This window comes from Mustelus asterias, unplaced genomic scaffold, assembly GCF_964213995.1.
Source record: "Mustelus asterias unplaced genomic scaffold, sMusAst1.hap1.1 HAP1_SCAFFOLD_106, whole genome shotgun sequence".
In the NCBI taxonomy this organism is placed as follows: domain Eukaryota; kingdom Metazoa; phylum Chordata; class Chondrichthyes; order Carcharhiniformes; family Triakidae; genus Mustelus; species Mustelus asterias.
The window spans coordinates 464,352-482,083 of NW_027590150.1; the positions used below are offsets into that span (position 1 = coordinate 464,352).

Sequence of the window (17,732 nt, forward strand, 5' to 3'; positions counted from 1 at the left end):
CTCATCATCTCAGCCGTTATCCTCAAACTATAATCCCCAGCCCTGGACTCCCCACTAACGTGAACATTCTTTCTGAATCTACCCTGTTTCATCCGGTCAGAATGTTATAAGGTTCCATTAGAATCATAGAATCCCTGAGTACAGAACAAGGCCAATTCGGCCCATCAAGTCTGTACTGACCACAACCCCATCCAGGCCCCACTCCTGTAACTACATGCATTCACCCTGCTAATACCCCTGACACTAGGGCCAATTTAACACGGTCAATCAACATTAGCCGCACACCTTTGGACAATGGGAGGAAACCGGAACACCCGGAGGAAACCCATGCAGATACGGGGAGAATGTGCAAACTCCACACAGACAGCGACCCGATGCCAGATTTGAACCTCGGACCCTGGCGTTTTGAGGCGGCAGTGCTAACCAATGTACCACCCAAAACATATCTGCCCAGAAATAGCCAGGATTAGTTGGCAAGAAATGCATTTGCCAATGTTGGACACCTAAGTGTTAAAATAAGCCGCATCCCAGAAGTGACTCGAACACACGCTCCCTGGTTTAGGAAGCCAGTGCCTTACGCGTTAGGTTACTGGGACTATCGGTGAGCTACTGCTGCAACTTTAAAAAGCTGTATATCTCCATCCACATAGACAGTGACTAACCCCAGAATCGAAACCAGGTCCCTGGTATTGTGAGCCAGCAGAACTAGCCACTGTGCCCCTCTCTCCCACGAAGATTTGATCAGATTTCATGAGCTGCAGATTTTGTTTTTTTCTTTGCATTGCAGACTTTGGGATTGGTCCACATGGGGTTTCGTTTGAGAACCTGAGCACAAACTGTGAGGAAACTATCAGCACAACACACTCGCTCGAAAATAAAGATATGATCAACAGGGTTGGCTATGTAACTTGACGTTCATTTTATCTCCATTCACCTCTTCAGCTGGCCCCATGATTATGGGTTCAGTGAGCTGCCTGGATGTTTCTTTTTGTTCATGTGGGTGTCGCTGGCTAGATCAGCATGCACTGCCCATCAGTATTTAGCCTTGAGAAAGTAGTGGTGAGCTGCCTTCTTGAAACGTTGTAATCCATTTGTACAGGTACACTTACAGTGCTGTTAGGGAGGGAAGTCCACGAATTTGTCCCAATGACAGTGAAGGAACGGCGATATATTTCCAAATCAGAATGCTGAGGGAATTGAGTGTGGTGTTGGCTGTGTGGCGTTGGAGGGGGGAGGGGGGGAGAGGGGGCGGGGGGGGGGGGGGGGGCTGGCAGGGGAGCTGCCAGGTGGAAGCGGTCTTGGGTTTGGGAGATGCTGTCTAAAATGCCTTTGGTGGATTCCTGCATCATGCAGACAAGTGGAGAATATTCTATCGCACTCCTGACTTGTGCCACGTCGATCGTGGACTGTTTTGTGGGAGTCGGGAGATGAGTTACTCCCATAGGATTCCCATCCTCTGCCCTGCTCTTTTAGCCACTGAATAAACTGATAACATGCGTGCTGAGTCAGAATAGGTGTGTCTTCTTTCCTGCTCAGTTTGTCGTGAATTTTCCGCACTTTTGTCTTTTCCTGAATGTATTTTGAGGCTCAAGTAAGGGCCAATGTCATATGATTGTAAGATACTACATTCAGGTAATATTCAATCGTGGATTCACTGGCGGGAGGGGTACGGTTTCGAGTCATGTTGTTGACGCTGGATTGATAAAGCAGAGAAGCAGGCTGAAGCTTTGGGAACCAGGGTTCGAATTCCAACACAGCAGGTTAACGCAATTCAAGGCAAAGTAGAATTACTGTAAGTGAGTAGAGAAAATTTTAATTATGCAACATTTCCTCACTAAAATGTTTTGACCATGTTTCTGCCGATTTTGAAGCCTCGGACCGATATGTAAACATTGCTGCATGTGGTTTTGCTGTGGGCCAGTGGCGCAATGGATAACGCGTCTGACTACGGATCAGAAGATTCCAGGTTCGACTCCTGACTGGCTCGGTGTAATAATTTAACAGTAGTTCATGTGGATTTTAACAATATTCGTGTGGATGAAAAATGTGTTTTCACAAATTTTGGACCAATTCAGAGAAATGTTTTGACCAAATGCAGTCAGCTTCTGTGATGAAATTTATCTTAGCCAATGATTGTTCAAAAAAATGTTGACTATTTTAAGAAAAAAATACTGATAAAGTTCAATTAAGTTTTTATTTAAAAAATAGTTTCTTTAAATGACGAATTCTCGTTAAAGTATTCGGGGAAAATATGTTAGCAAGTTTAAGCTACCTTTTAAAAAGGTGGAAATTTCTCGAAAAATACGTGGAAACATTACATTTTTCAAAATAGTGAAAACACTTTCTAAAACGTTGATGAACTCTGATTAAACATGTTTAATTTTAAGAAGCAAAATACACAGAAATGTTTTTTAAAAGTTGACAAATTTCAGTTAAATCAGATGGAGGAATTTCTTTGGAGTAAGTTTAGTTTTGAAAAGTTCAAATTAGCCAGAAGTTTCTGGTTTGTGATGCTGGGATTGTTGTCCATTGGAGCGAAGGAGATTGAGGAGCGATTTAATCGAGGTGGACTAGATTAGGGCAAGTTTAGAGGGGGAGGGGCAAATTTTAAGATATTGGGCAAGGCGGGGGCGAAGAAGATTTGGAAGCAACATTTTTTCCACAGCGAATGCTCAGGACCTGGAACTCATTGCCTCCGAGAGTTTTGGATGAGGTCAATTTAGGTAATAGAAATTCTGAGGTGGACATGGACCTCCTGAGAAAGAAGATGGGTCTCCAGGAACATTCTTTAGGCAGGTAGATGGATCTCCTCGGTGACATTGAATCTGAAGATCAACCTGTGGAAGCACACCCCTTCCCCGGCCACCGCCCCCACCCACTGTTGAGAACAGTACAGCACAGGAAACAGGCCCTTCGGCCCTCCAAAATGTTTGACAAGAACCCCGCTGATATTAAATGCAAGGGCATCAAAATCAAAAAGGGTATTTTGGACCATTCGTTCTTCGTTGTAGATATTTTCAATATCATATAACGTGAAAAAGGATATGCAAAATATTCAGACTGTTGAATGGGAACTCCCGACATTGTTACAAGGACAACATTAACCATTTACCTCATTGTCACCACCTCAGAAGCTGTCTTGGCCAAAGGGCCAACATTGCGGTGAATCCTCGTTTCGGTCCCGCTGTGGGGAAAACAACTTCATTGATTCACTGGCCCTGCTCTGACGTAATAAACTGGAGAACAAAGGGTCTGTGAGCTGATTGGATGAATTGGAGAATCAGGGACATGATTGGACGTCACCAGTTGATTCGTTTGGGAACTAACCAATCGCTGGAGAGACCGGAAATACATGTAAATATCTTCACCCAAACAATTACAGATTGAACCCATTCTGTTTAATTCCGCAATAAACTCGCTGCAAACATGTTGGGTATCATTTTGTATTCGTTTCTCACTGTTTCAGCTCTTTTGCCTGGTAAGTCTACAAGGGACATAAACTTCTTCTTGCAAGCGATGTCGACAGTAATTTAGGTCCGCTTTGCTGTAGATGATAATGTGATCCGTGTTCTGATGTTATGAGTTACAATAGAATGATAATAACACCTTAACTTTCAATATTTCTAAATTTCTGCCGGTGTCACTACTGGAGACTCAATATCAAAGGAGCCGGTTACAGCGATGAAGTTTGAATGGGACTCAAAGAACAAAGAACAAAGAAAGTTACAGGCTCTTAGGCCCTCCAAGCCTGGACCGATCATGTTGCCCGACTGAACTAAAACCCGCTATCCTTCCGGGGACCATATCCCTCTATTCCCATCTTACTCATATATTTGTCCGGACGCACCTTAAATGTCACTATCGTATCTGTTTCCACTACCTCCTCCGGCAGCGTGTTCCAGGCACCCATCACACTCGGTGTAAAACACTTACCTCATTAATCTCCTTTAAACCTTGCCCCTCGCACCTTAAACCTATGCCCCTTAGTAATTGACTCTTCCACCCTGGGAAAAACCTTCTGACTATCCACTCTAGCCATGCCCCTCAGAATCTTGTAGACTTGTATCAGGTCGTCCCTCAACCTCCGTCGTTCAAGTGAGAACAAACCAAGTTTCTCCAACTTCTCTTCTTAGCTAATGGGCGGCATGGTAGCACAGCGGTTAGCACTGCTTCCTCACAGCTCCAGGGACCTGGGTTTGATTCCCGGCTTTGGTCACGGTCTGTAGCGTAAGCACATTCTCCTCGTGTCAGCGTGGGTTTCCTCCAGGTGCTCGGATTTCCTCCCACAGTCCAAAAATGTGCGGGTTAGGTTTATTAGTCATGCTAAAATTGCCCCTTAGAGTTCTGAGATGCGTAGGTTTGAGGGATTAACGTGTACATGTGGGGGTAGGGTCTGGGTGGGATTGTGGTCAGTGCAGACTCGATGGGCCGAATGGCCTCCTTCTGTACTGCAGGGTTTCTATGATTCTGATGCTCTCCATGCCAGGCAACATCCTGGTAAATCTTTTCTGCACCCTCTCCAAAGCCTCAACATCGTTCTGGTAGTGTGGCGATCAAAATTGAAAATTATATTCCAAGTACGGCCTAACTAACGTGCTATAAAGCTGCAATAGGACTCGCCATTTTTTAAACTCAATGCCCCGGTGACCAATAGATTAACGGCACAGCAGCTGGTGCATATTACATTCAATTGTATCGCCAGGACCGGGAGAAAGTTCCCAGCAAAAAGAACGGAGAAAGCCCCCATCTTCTTGATCTATATCTCTTATTATGAAGATATTTCCAGTGCAAAGGGTGTGGGAACACTATTTTCTGCATATATCGAGAGGTCGAAAAGCGAGGGGAACTTCAGCATGTGTGAGCTGCGGCTGTCGGAAAGCGCGGTGTATTACTGTGGACTGAGAGACGCAATGACAGAAACCAGAGGGAGCCTGGTATGAAAAAAAAACATTGCCCCAGAGTGACAAGATGAACGGAGCAGAGAATGGTAATAATATTGGGCTATAAATAGAGCATGATTCACTCTGTGGTGCTTCTATACATTTTCGGTATTGCTGATATTCACAACAGGAGAGGTGATGGCCGAGGGGTATTATCCTGAGACTATTAATCCAGAAACTCAGCGAATGTTGTGCGGACCCGATTCAACTAAAACAATATCAACAACTAAGAATCTATTGACGACCATGAAGCCATTGTCGATTGTCGGAAAAACCCACTTTGTTCACTCATGTACTTTGGGGAATGAAATCTGCCGTCCTTACCTGGTCTGGCCTACACGTGACTCCAAAGCCAAAACAATGTGGTTGATCTCAACTACCAATGGACAACTAGTGGTATCCAAGTCCCACACACAGAAAAAATTCACTGGAATCACTGTTAAAACTGTCCTGATAATAAGGCTAATGGACGTATTGAGAAAAAAAAAACAAGGACAGAACTATTTAGCCTCCATTAGCTTCCGGGTCACAGTAAGAAAATAAGGGTTTTTTGTGGAATGTCAATTATTGAGCATGTTCAAAAAAATCAACAGCTTTTGGAAGCCTAATGGCATTAAGCGCTATGCAGATAGCGCGGGAAAGTGGCGTTCAGGCTGGTCAGCCCTGATCTAACTGAATGACGAAGCAGAATCGAAGGACAGAATGGCCTACTGCTGTTCCCATGTTCCTGTACCCCATTTTTCTACATTCTTCCCCAAGTCAATAGCTAAATGTGTAAGTTGTCTCTGTAAGGATGATTATATTAATCCAGCTCACGGTGCGTCTGGTTACTGTCTGCTATCTCACCACCTGGGTGTCACACAGCACCACTGGAGACAGAAGGGAGGGAGCTGAGAACATCCGGAGAAAGGAAGCTGATTATTGAAGGCGGGGATTAGACCGGATAAAATCAAACACACAGCTCCCCTTTTACAGAGCGACAGCGGCAATGCAGCTGCTGTGGGGATCATTCCTGACAGGTAATTATGTGCAAAAGACGTTGCACCATTTCACACGTTTCCCAAGCTTGGTTCCAGACCACAAATTAATCATACGCCCTTCTGACCATTTTCTGTTTTGTTATTTCCATATTTGAGACATGGAGATTCTGTCACCCAGCCGCTCACATCAGATGTTAAGAGAGAAGGCGAGATCGTGACTTTAACATGTAGCAATGAAACCAAGCACGCTGAATGTCTTCTTCACCACTCTGTCCACCTGTGACTCCACTTTCAAGGAGCAGAGAGCGACTATAGGTTGTACTGGTACCGACAACATCCAGACACGCAGCCCGTGTTTATAGTGCGGAAAGATACTGATAGTTATGAAAATAAAGCAGATGTTTTTAAAAGTCGCTTCTTTGTAGCTAATGTCGCTCTGTAGGAGGTAGCTAAATTGATACAAAATTGGCTTGATGACAGAAGCCACAGGGCGGTTGTAGAGGGTTGTTTTTTAAACAGGAGGCCTGTGACCAGCGTTGTGCCTCAGGGATCGGTGCTGGGTCCACTGTTATTTGTCATTTATATTAATGATTTGGGTGAGAAAAAAGGAGGCATGTTTAGGAAGTTTGCAGATGACACGAAGATTGGTGGCATAGTGGACAGTGAAGAAGGTTATCTCGGATTGCAACGGGATCTTGATAAATTGGGCCAGTGGGCTCACGAATGGCAGATGGAGTTTAATTTAGATAAATGCGAGGTTATGCATTTTGGTAGATTGAACCAGGGCAGGACTTACTCAGTTAATGGTAGGTAATTGAGAAGAGTTACAGAGCAAAGAAATCTAGAGGTGCAGGTCCATAGCTCCTTGAATGTAGAGCCACAGGTGGACAGAGTGGTGAAGAAGACATTCAGCGTGCTTGGTTTCATCGCTCAGAACATTGAATACAGGGATTGGAACGTCTTGTTGAAGTTGTACAAGACATTGGTAAGGCTACACTTGGAATACTGTGTACAGTTCTGTTCACCCTATTATAGAAAGGATATTATTAAACTAGAAAAAGTGCAGGAAAGATTTACCAGGATGCTACCGAGACTTGATGGTTTGAGTTATAAGAAGAGGCTGGATAGACTGGGACATTTTTCTCTGGCGTGTAGAAGGCTGAGGGGTGACCTTATAGAGGTCTATAAAATAATGAGGGGCATGGATCATCTAGGTAGTCAATATATTTTCCCAAAGGTAGGGGAGTCTAAAACTAGATGGCATAGGTTTAAGGAGGGAGGGGAAAGATGCAAAAGTGTCCAGAGGGCAGATTTTTCACACAGAGGATGGTGAGCGTCTGGAACAAGCTGCCAGAGGTAGTGGTAGAAGCGGGTACAATTTTGTCTTTTAAAAAGGATTTCGACAATTACATGGGTAAGACAGGTACAGAGGGATATGGGTCAAATGTGGGCGATTGGGACTAGCTTTGGATTTTTTTAAAAAAAGGCGGCATGGACAAGTTGGGCCGAAGGGCCTGGATCCATGCTGTTAACCTCTATGACTTCATGACTCTAGGTCTATCTCCAGACCTCGAACAAATTCATGAGTTTAAGTATATTTGATCTGAGCCTGACTGATGCTGCCGTTTATCATTGCGCGTCCAGACTTACAGAGATAGAAAGAAGGCTCACCCTCATTCAGAAACCTGCTTAACACTGGAGATGGCGACTGAGGATTGCTGAGACTCATGGCCAGACGTTCAGTGAGTTTTCAGCCGCTCAAACACAAACAGAGGAAACCAAGTTAACCGCAGATGCAACTGACACCTAACTCTTTCCAGCCGCAATGGAGAAAACAAACTGCAGAATCCAATCTGTCAGGCAGATCCAGCACAGAACCATACTCGACTCATTCTTCCAAAAGACAATCATGCCACTTTTCTGGTCTGGCTCCACCAGTCGGTGGTGAGCTGGATACCAGTGAATGGAAATACCTCAAGCTGCGACACAATTAATGTCCTGGTCATGGGAATGTTTCCATTGCCTGCGACCGCAGTTGGGAATAAAAGCCTTCTTTGTTAATTGGGGATAGTTCTCAAAACATTACAGGCATTGAACCCACCGTCATTGCACTCAACAGCAAATTTCAAAACTATCTGTGTAGAAAACAACTCGCATTCAATTTCAGAGGAGTCCTAAAATCTACAGCTTGCATCACAGTAACAATAATACAAATCAGATGTCTGTTTGGATTGGCAGAAACATATTTTGAAAATATAATGAATACATTGAATCTCCAGAAAGAAGGCCATTTACCACTCAGCACCAACAGAGGAAGCTCATGCATCACGTATTCATGACCACTGCAGCTAATCCACCAAGAAGTCGCATGGCACTGGGGAATGAGGGCTTTCATTATTCTCATCATAAGTCACCAATTCAGAAATCTGCAAACATCCTTATAATTTGCCTTACTTGTTAGGAGACCACTATGTTTGATTTGGACTCTGTTACATTGATCAAATTCCATTGTTAATGATGACCACTCTCTACATAACCAACTGGGCCCTTACCTGTGCCCCAAATTTAAACTTATTTAAATGAAACGGTGGCCTGATGCTCTACAATCACAGTTCAATCTACTAGATGTTTCAAGATAAACCTTTCCCATATCAGATTGTACTTTATATTGTTGACTTCATATATTCCTTGAATTTCTGCTGCCATCTCAGTCATTGCTTCTCCCTTTGTCTATTTGCTTTTATCACTGTGCCTCCCCTTAACTCTCTCACTGACTTGTCATTGTCCTTGCAATTCTGTCGATTCCTCTGCCTATTTTTCTGTGATTCCTATGCGCCTAATTCCATCTCTCCATATGTCAGCTGAACAATATCTATTTCCAACCTCTGCAACAGCAGGGAACACAAGTGACCTTCAATGGGTATTGCTGACTTCATCTGTCCGTTTCGTAGTCACTGTGGCATCCTCATGCTCTCTGCTCACTATGAATTCACTGAATGAGACAAATAGAATCTCAGGCACCAATTTAAAACTTCGCAATGAAAGTCATGCCACCTGGTGGTGGCATCGCTAAATGCATGTTGGTCAAGTTTGTCAAACTCTCTTTCACATCCTGAATTACGTAAATTAATTTCCAGGGGTTCTTCCCCTGCTTTAAAACACGCACTCGGCCAAAAAATCCAAACAGACATTTTTCAACACACCGGCAGCCGGCGGTATCAGTAGTGTAGTTGTTATCACGTTCGCCCCCAACGCAAAAAAGATCCCGGTTTGAAATCAGGCAGAAACATTCATTAAACTTTCTCATGGAGGGTGAGGTATGTCTGTATGATTTCAGTTTCTTGCTGAATATCATCGGAATCTCGATGTTACAGCCACATTATCTTTGCTCTGACCTCGGCCTCAAATGCTTTCTCCAAAATCAGAAATGCTGAAATTTATGACGCAATGTCAGGAAAGAAACGTTCCTATTTTGACACCGTGCACATATTAGCATCTGCTTCAGTTTACACCAGTGTTTAGTTGGTTTAATAGATGCAGACTAACATAGTTAATCACCATCTGAAACATGTCTAATAGTGATGAGTGCTCAGAAAGACAGACACAAGTGATGCTGTAAGTGAACTAAAGGAAATTGCACACATTTTCCGGAGCATTCTTTTTTGAAGATCGTTCTTCATAATAAAGAAATAGAAAAAAAAACACTCAGACAAATGAGAAAATCGAAACTTAGTGCGGATTTGTTGGACTTTCCTATCGATGGACGGAATTTTTTAAGCGCCTGAATGTTAGTTACATATATTAACCGGTGACTCGATTCCTTTTGTTGGTCAGTTATGTTCGACATAAAATGTTGAATAACGACAAATACTGGATATAACTGGTTGAAATTATTCGACGGAAGATGATAATGATGCATTAATGATTGAGCAGGAATCATTGCTCCCATAGACATTTCCCAGACGAACGCTTTTGAATTTTGAAGTTCAAGATGAGTTGAGATATCAGGTGGATAGTAACGGATATGTTCTTGTATTAAGTAACATGGGCCCTAAATCTAACCATGAGAACCTGCAGCAAAACAGTGGAGTTGAACATTGTAGTCAGGCGAATTGGAGGCGTGGTGCTGTCTCTTGTTTCTGTAGTGTAGTGGTTATCACATTTGTTGAACACGCGCAAGGTTTCTGGCTCGAAACCGGGCTGAAACATTCATTAAGCTTTCTCATGTCGGGTGGGGGGAATCGATATGATTTCAGTTCGTTGCTGAACATTATCCGAATCTCGATGTTACAGCCATATTATCATTGCTCTGACCTCGGCTTCAAATGTTTTCTGGAAAATAAGAAATGCCGATTTATTTTTGACGCACTGACAGAAAGAAACGTTTCGATTTTGACGCAATGCACATAATAGCACCACGTTCAGTCTACAACAGAATTTAATGGGTTTATAGGTGCAGACTAACATCGTTAATCACCATCTGAATCATGTCCAATAGTAGGGTGTGCTCTAAAGGATAGACACAAGTGATACTGCAAGTGAACTAGAGGAAACGGAGCATATTTCCCAGAAGAATCCTTTTTAAAATCGTTCTTCATAACAAAGAAATAGGAAAGAAGACTCAGACAGATGAGGGAATGGAGACTCAGTCCGGATCTACTGGACATTCCAAAAGATGGCCGGAAATTATGCGCCTGAATATTTCACGCCCATAATAAAAAGCTCAAGTGTAACTCACAGATATCTTTTCAATCCCTTCCATTTAAATGTGGTTGACTTTGTTTGAAAGCAGACTATGGTCAATCAAAAAAATTGCGATCTGTATTACCCGGTGATTCGATTCCCTTTGTTTATCAGTTATGTTTGCAATTGAGTGATATTCAATTTCAGAGATATTCTATTCATAATGAAGACATACAGAACAGTACAGCACAGAACAGGCCCTTCAGCCCACGATGTTGTGCCAAGCTTTATCTGAAACCAAGATCAAGCTATCCCACTCCCTATCATCCTGGTGTGCTCCATGTGCCTATCCAATAACCGCTTGAATGTTCCTAAAGTGTCTGACTCCACTATCACTGCAGGCAGTCCATTCCACACCCCAACCACTCTCTGCGTAAAGAACATACCTCTGATATCCTTCCTATATCTCCCACCATGAACCCTATAGTTATGCCCCCTTGTAATAGCTCCATCCAGCCGAGGAAATAGTCTTTGAACGTTCACTCTATCTATCCCCTTCATCATTTTATAAACCTCTATTAAGTCTCCCCTCAGCCTCCTCCGCTCCAGAGAGAACAACCCTAGCTCCCTCAACCTTTCCTCATAAGACCAACCCTCCAAACCAGGCAGCATCCTGGTAAATCTCCTCTGCACTCCTTCCAGCGCCTCCACATCCTTCTTATAGTGAGGTGACCAGAACTGTGCACAATATTCCAAATGTGGTCTCACCAAGGTCCTGTACAGTTGCAGCATAACCCCACGGCTCAGAAACTCCAACCCCCGTTAATAAAAGCTAACACACTATAGGCCTTCTTCACAGCTCTATCCACTTGAGTGGCAACCTTTAGAGATCTGTGGATATGGACCCCAAGATGTCTCTGTTCCTCCACAGTCTTCAGAACCCTACCTTTGACCCTGTAATCCACATTTAAATTAATCCTACCAAAATGAATCACCTCACATTTATCAGGGCCTACCAAAATGAACCACCTCACATTTATCACATTTATATGTGTTAAATAATGCATTGATATTAAATATTGAAACAAATACTGAGTACAATTGTAAAATGAGCTTTGACAAAGTATCATCTGGACTCGAAATGTCAGCTATTTTCTATCCTTACAGGTGCTGCCAGACCTTGTGAGATTTTCCTGCATTTTCTCTTTTGGTTTCCGATTCCAGAATCCGCAGTAATTTGCTTTTATTACGGAGTACAAATGGTTCAGATTATTCGAAGGAAGATGTGAATGATGCATTAATGAATGAGCAGAAATCATTGCTCCCTCAGATATTTGTCAGACGAACCCTTTTAAATTTTAAAGTTCCAGGTAAGTTGAGCAATCAGATGGAAAATTGGGCGGAGAAATGGTAGATGGAATTTAATCCAGATCAATGCGAAGTGATGCATTTTGGAAGAACGAATGTCGGGGGGAGTTATACAATAAACGGCAGAGCCACCAAGAGTATAGAAACACAGAGGGGCCTAGGTGTGCAAGTCCACAAATCCTTGAAGGTGGCAGCACAGGTGGAGAAGGTGGTGAAGAAGGCATATGGTATGCTTATCCTTATAGGACGGGCTATAGATTTTAAAAGCTGGAGTCTGATGTTGCAGCTGTATAGAACGCTGGTTAGGCCACATTTGGAGTACTGCATCCAGTTCTGGTCGCCGCACTATCAGAAAGACGTGGAAGCTTTAGAGAGAGTGCAGAGAAGGTTTACCAGGATGTTGCCTGGTATGGAGGGTCTTAGCTATGAGGAGAGATTGGGTAAACTGGAATTGTTCTCCCTGGAAAGACGGGAATGAGGGGAGACCTAATAGAGGTGTACAAGATTATGAGGGGTATAGATAGGGTGAACAGTGGGAAGATTTTACCCAGGTCGGAGGTGACGATCACGAGGGGTCAAGGGCTCAAGGTGAGAGGGGCGTGATATAACTCAGATATCAGAGGGACGTTTTTTTGCACAGAGAGTGGTGGGAGCCTGGAATGCGCTGCCAAGTAGCGTTGTGGAGGTAAACACGCTGGCATCGTTTAAGACTTACCTGGATAGTCACAGGAGCAGTCTGGGAGTGGAGGGATACAAACGAATGGTCTCGTTGGACCAATGAGCGGCACAGGCTTGGAGGGCCGAAGGTCCTGTTTCCTGTGCTGTACTGTTCTTTGTTCTTTGAAAGTAATGGGTACCTTCCTGAAACAAGTGACATGGGCTCTCAGTCTAACCATTGGAACCTGCAGAAATACAGCGCAGTTGAACATTGCAGGAAGGCCGATTTGCTGTAGTCTGCTGTCAGCAGTTGCTGTAGTGTAGTTGCTATCATGTTCGCCTCACACGCAAGCGGCCCCGGGTTTGAAACTGAGTAGAAACATTCATTAAGCTTTCCCATGCAGGGTGAGGGAAACCTGTGTGATTTCAGTTCGTTGCTGAACATTATCCGAATCTCGACGTGACAGCCATATTATCTTTGTTCAGACCTTGGCCACAAATTCTTTCTGCTAAGTAAGAAATGCTGATAGTTTTTTGATGCACTGGCAGGAAAGAAACGTTTCGATTTTGACACCGTGTATATATTCGCATCACGTTCAGTCTACAACAGAATTTAAGGGGTTTATAGGTGCAGACTAACATCGTTATTCACCATCTGAAACTTTTCTAATCGTAGTATGTGCTCCAGAAGACTGACGCAAATGCTACTGTAAGTGAACTAGAGGAAATGTTGCACATTTCCCAGGAGAATCTCTACTGAAACCGTTCTTCATGACAAAGAAATAGGGAAAAAAACCATTCAGACAGATGAGGAAATCGAGCCTCAATGCGGATCTAGTGGACTTTCCAATAGATGGCCGGAACTGATGCGCCTGAAAGTTTCACGCCCATAATAAAAAAGGCTCCACTGTCACTAACAGACAATTCTTCAAAGTCTTCCATTTAAATGTGGTTGACTTTGTTTAAAAGCTGGCCATAGTCAATCTCAAAATTGTGATCTGTATTACCCGGTGACTCGATTCATTCTGTTGCTCAGTTATGTTTGCAATTCATTGACGTTCACTTTCAGAGATATCCAATTCATAATGAAGACATATGTGTTAAATAATGCCTTGATACTAAATAGTGAAACAAATACTGAGTACAATTGCACAATGAGCTTTGACAAAGTGTCGTCTGGACTCGAAACGCCAGCTCTTTTCTCCCCTTCAGATGCTGCCAGATCTTGTGAGATTTTCCAGCATTTTATCTTTTGGTTTCAGATTCCAGCATCTGCGGTAACTGGCTTTTATTACTGAGTACAATTGGTTGAGATTATTCGAAGGAGGATGAAAATGATGCATTAATGAATGGGCAGAAATCATTGCTCCCTCAGATATTTGCCAGACGAACGCTTCTAAGTTTTGAAGTTCAAGATAAGTTGAGCAATCAGGTTGAAAGTCGCGGTTATCTTCCCGACACAAGTCACATGGGGGTAGGGGGGGGGGGGGGGTGGCGGAGGAGAGGGAGTTCTCAGTCTAACCATTTGAACGTGCAGCAATACAGCACAGTTGAACATTGCAAACAGGCCGATTTGCTCTAATGTCACTCAAGCTGTTTCTGTAGTGTAGTGGTTCTGACGTTCGCCTGACACGCGAAAAGTCCCCAGTTCAAAACCACGCAGAAACGTTCGTTAAGCTTCTTCATGTCGTGTAAGGGAAAATTGCTTAATTTCAGTTCGTTGCTCATCACCATGCGAGCCTCGATGTTAAAGGCGCGTTATCCTTGCTCTGACATCACCCTCAAATGCTTGCTGTAAAATAAGGAACAGGCCGATTTGCTGTCGTCACTTATCAGCTGTTTCTGTAGTGTAGTGGTGATCACGTTCACTTCACACGCGAGAAGTCCCCGGTCCGAAACCGAGCAGAAAAATTCATTCATCTTTCTCATGTAGGGGGAGAGAAATCTGTATCATTTCAGTTCATTGCTGAACATTATCCGAATCTCGATGTTACAGCCATATTATCTTTGCCCTAAACCTGGGCCTCAAATGTTTTCTATAAAATAAGAAATGCTGATTCATTTTTTGACACACTGACAGGAAAGAAACGTTTCGATTGTGACACATATTCGCATCTCGTTCAGTCTACAACAGAATTTAATGGGTTTATAGGTGCAGACTAACATGGTTAATCACCATCTGAAACATATCTTATAGTAATGTGTGCTCCAGAAGACTGACACAAGTGATCTACATGAAAGACACTCATTTCCCACAAGATTCTTTTTTGAAATCGTTCTTCACAACAAAGAAATAGGGAGAAAAAAAAACTCAGACAGATGAGGGAATCGAGACTCAGTGCGGTTCTCCTGGACTTTCCTATTAATGGCCAGAATTTATGCGTCTGAATGTTTCACGCCCATTATAAAAAAGGCTCAAGTGTCACGAACAGATAATTCTTGAATCTCTTCCATTCAAATGAAGTTGACTCTGTGTGAAAGCTGACTATGGTCAATCGCAAAATTGCGATCGGTATTACCCGGTGACTCGATTCCTTCTGTTGGTCAGTTATGTTTGCAATTCAATGATATTCAATTTCAGAGATATTCAATTCATAATGACGTGTTAAATAATGCATTGATGCTAAATATTGAAACAAATACTGAGTACAATTGTAAAATGAGCCTTGACAAAGTGTCATCTGGACTTGAAACGACAGCCCTTTTCACTCCTTACATTTGCTGTCAGAGCTTCTGAGATTTTCCAGCATTTTCTCTTTTGGTTTCCTATTCCAGCATCCGCAGTAATTTGCTTTTATTACTGAGTACAGTTGGTTGAGATTATTCGAAGAAAGATGAGAATGATGCATTAATGAATGGGCAGAAATCATTGCTCCCTTAGATATTTGCGGGACGAACGCTTTTAAATTTTGATGTTTGAGATAAGTTGAGCAATCAGATTGAAAGTAACGGTTATCTTCCTGAATTCAGTGACATGGGCTCTCAGTCTCACCATCGGAACCTGCAACAAGACAGCGGAGTTGAACATTGCAGATAGGCAGCTTTGCTCTAACGTGTTTTAGGCTGTTTCTGTAGTGTAGTGGTTAACACATTCGCTAAACACGCAAATAGTCCCCGCTTCGAAACCAAGTAGAAGCATTCATTAAGCTTTCGCATGTCGTGTAAGGAAAAATTGCTTGATTTCAGTTAATTGCTCAACATTATCCGAAACCCGATGTTAATGGCATGTTATCATTGCTCTGGCATCACTCTCAAGTGTTTTCTGTGAAATAAGAAACGATTTTTTTTTGACGCACTGACAGGAAAGTTCGATTTTGACACCGAACACATATTCGCATCTCGTTCAGACTACAACAGAATTTAATGGGCTTATAGATGCAGATTAATATGGTTAATCACCATCTGAAATATCTGATAGTAGTGTGTGTTCAAAAAGTGATACTGTAAGTGAACTGGAGGAAATGGCGCACATTTCACAGAAGAATCTTTTTTAAAATGGTTTTTCGTCACTAAGAAACAGGAAAAGACACTCAGGCAGATGAGGGAATCGAGACTCACTGCGGATCGACTGGACTTTCCTGTAAAGGGCCGGAATTTATGCGCCTGAATGTTTCACGCCCGTAATAAAAAAGGCTCAAGTGTCACGAACAGATAGTTCTTGATTCTCCTCCATTTAAATGTCGTTGACTTTGTTTAAAATTTGACGATAGTCAATCTCAAATTTGCGATCTGTATTAGCCGGTGATTCGATTCGTTCTGTTGGTCAGTTATGTTTGCAATTCAGTGATGTTCAATTTCAGAGATATTCAATTCATAATGAAGACATATGTGTTAAATAACGCATTGATATTAAATATTGAAACAAATACTGTGTACAATTGTACAATAAGCTTTGATAAAGTGTCATCTGGACTCGAAACGTCCGCCCTTTTCACTCCTTACAGGTGCTGCCAGACATTGGGAGATTTTGCAGCATTTTCTCTTTTCTCATCCGCAGTAATTTGCTTTTATTAATGAGTACAATTGATTGAGATTGTTCGAAGAAAGATGGAAATGACGCATTAACGAATGGGCAGAAATCATTGCTCCCTTAGATATTTGCCAGAAGAAGGATTTTGAATTTGGATGTTCGGGATAAGTCGCAGAATCAGATTGAAAGTGACGGTTATCTTCCTGAATTCAGTGACATGGGCTCTCAGTCTCACCATCGGAACCTGCAGCATCACAGCGTAGTTGAACATTGCAGACAGGCAGATTTGCTCCAGTGCGATTACAGCTGTTTCTGTAGTGTAGTGGTTATCACATTCGCCTAACACGCGTAAGGTTCCTGGTCCGAAACCAGGTAGAAACACTCATTCAGCTTCCTCATGCCCCGTAAGAGAAAATTGATTGATTTTAGTTTGTTCCGAATCAGTTTCCGAGCCTCGATTTTAACGGCATGTTATCATTGCTCTGACGTCACCCTCAAATGCTTTCTGTGAAATAAGAAACGCTTTTTTTTGACGCACTGACAGGAAAGTTCGATTTTGACACCGAACACTTATTCACATCTCGTTCAGTCTACAACAGAATTTAATGGGCTTATAGGTGTAGACTAATATGGTTAATCGCCATCTGAAATATCTGACAGTAGTGTGTGCTCAAAAAGACAGATACAAGTCATACTGTAAGTGAACTCGAGGAAATGGCGCACATTTCACAGAAGAATCTTTTAAAAATCGTTTTCATCACTGAGAAATAGGAAAAGCCACTCAGACAGATGAGGGAATCAAGACTCAGCGCGGATCTACTGAACTTTCCGATAAACGTCCAGAAGTTAAGCGCATGAACGTTTCACGCCCGTAATAAAAAAGGCTCAACTGTCACGAACAGATCATTCTTGATTCTCCTCCATTTAAATGCAGTTGACTTTGTTTAAAAGCTGACCAGAGTCAATCTCAAATTTGCGATCTGTATTACCCGGTGATTCGCTTCGTCCTGTTGGTCAGTTATGTTTGCAATTCAGTGATGTTCAATTTCAGAGATATTCAATTCATAATGAAGACATATGTTTTAAATAATGCATCGATATTAAATAATGAAACAAATACTGTGTACAATTGTA

General features: G+C 42.6%; 1 protein-coding gene and 2 non-coding genes across 3 annotated transcripts in view; 2 read left to right on the forward strand and 1 right to left on the reverse strand.

The window, feature by feature from the left end:
* Positions 1-17,732, reverse strand: part of LOC144484402 (uncharacterized) — a 529,373-nt gene that overhangs the window by 55,221 nt on the left and 456,420 nt on the right. The window lies entirely within an intron of this gene.
* On the forward strand, positions 1,915-1,987 carry trnar-acg (transfer RNA arginine (anticodon ACG)). The gene has a single exon. It is a non-coding gene; the product is annotated as a tRNA-Arg (tRNA).
* Positions 16,907-16,979, forward strand: trnav-aac (transfer RNA valine (anticodon AAC)). Its single transcript has one exon. It is a non-coding gene; the product is annotated as a tRNA-Val (tRNA).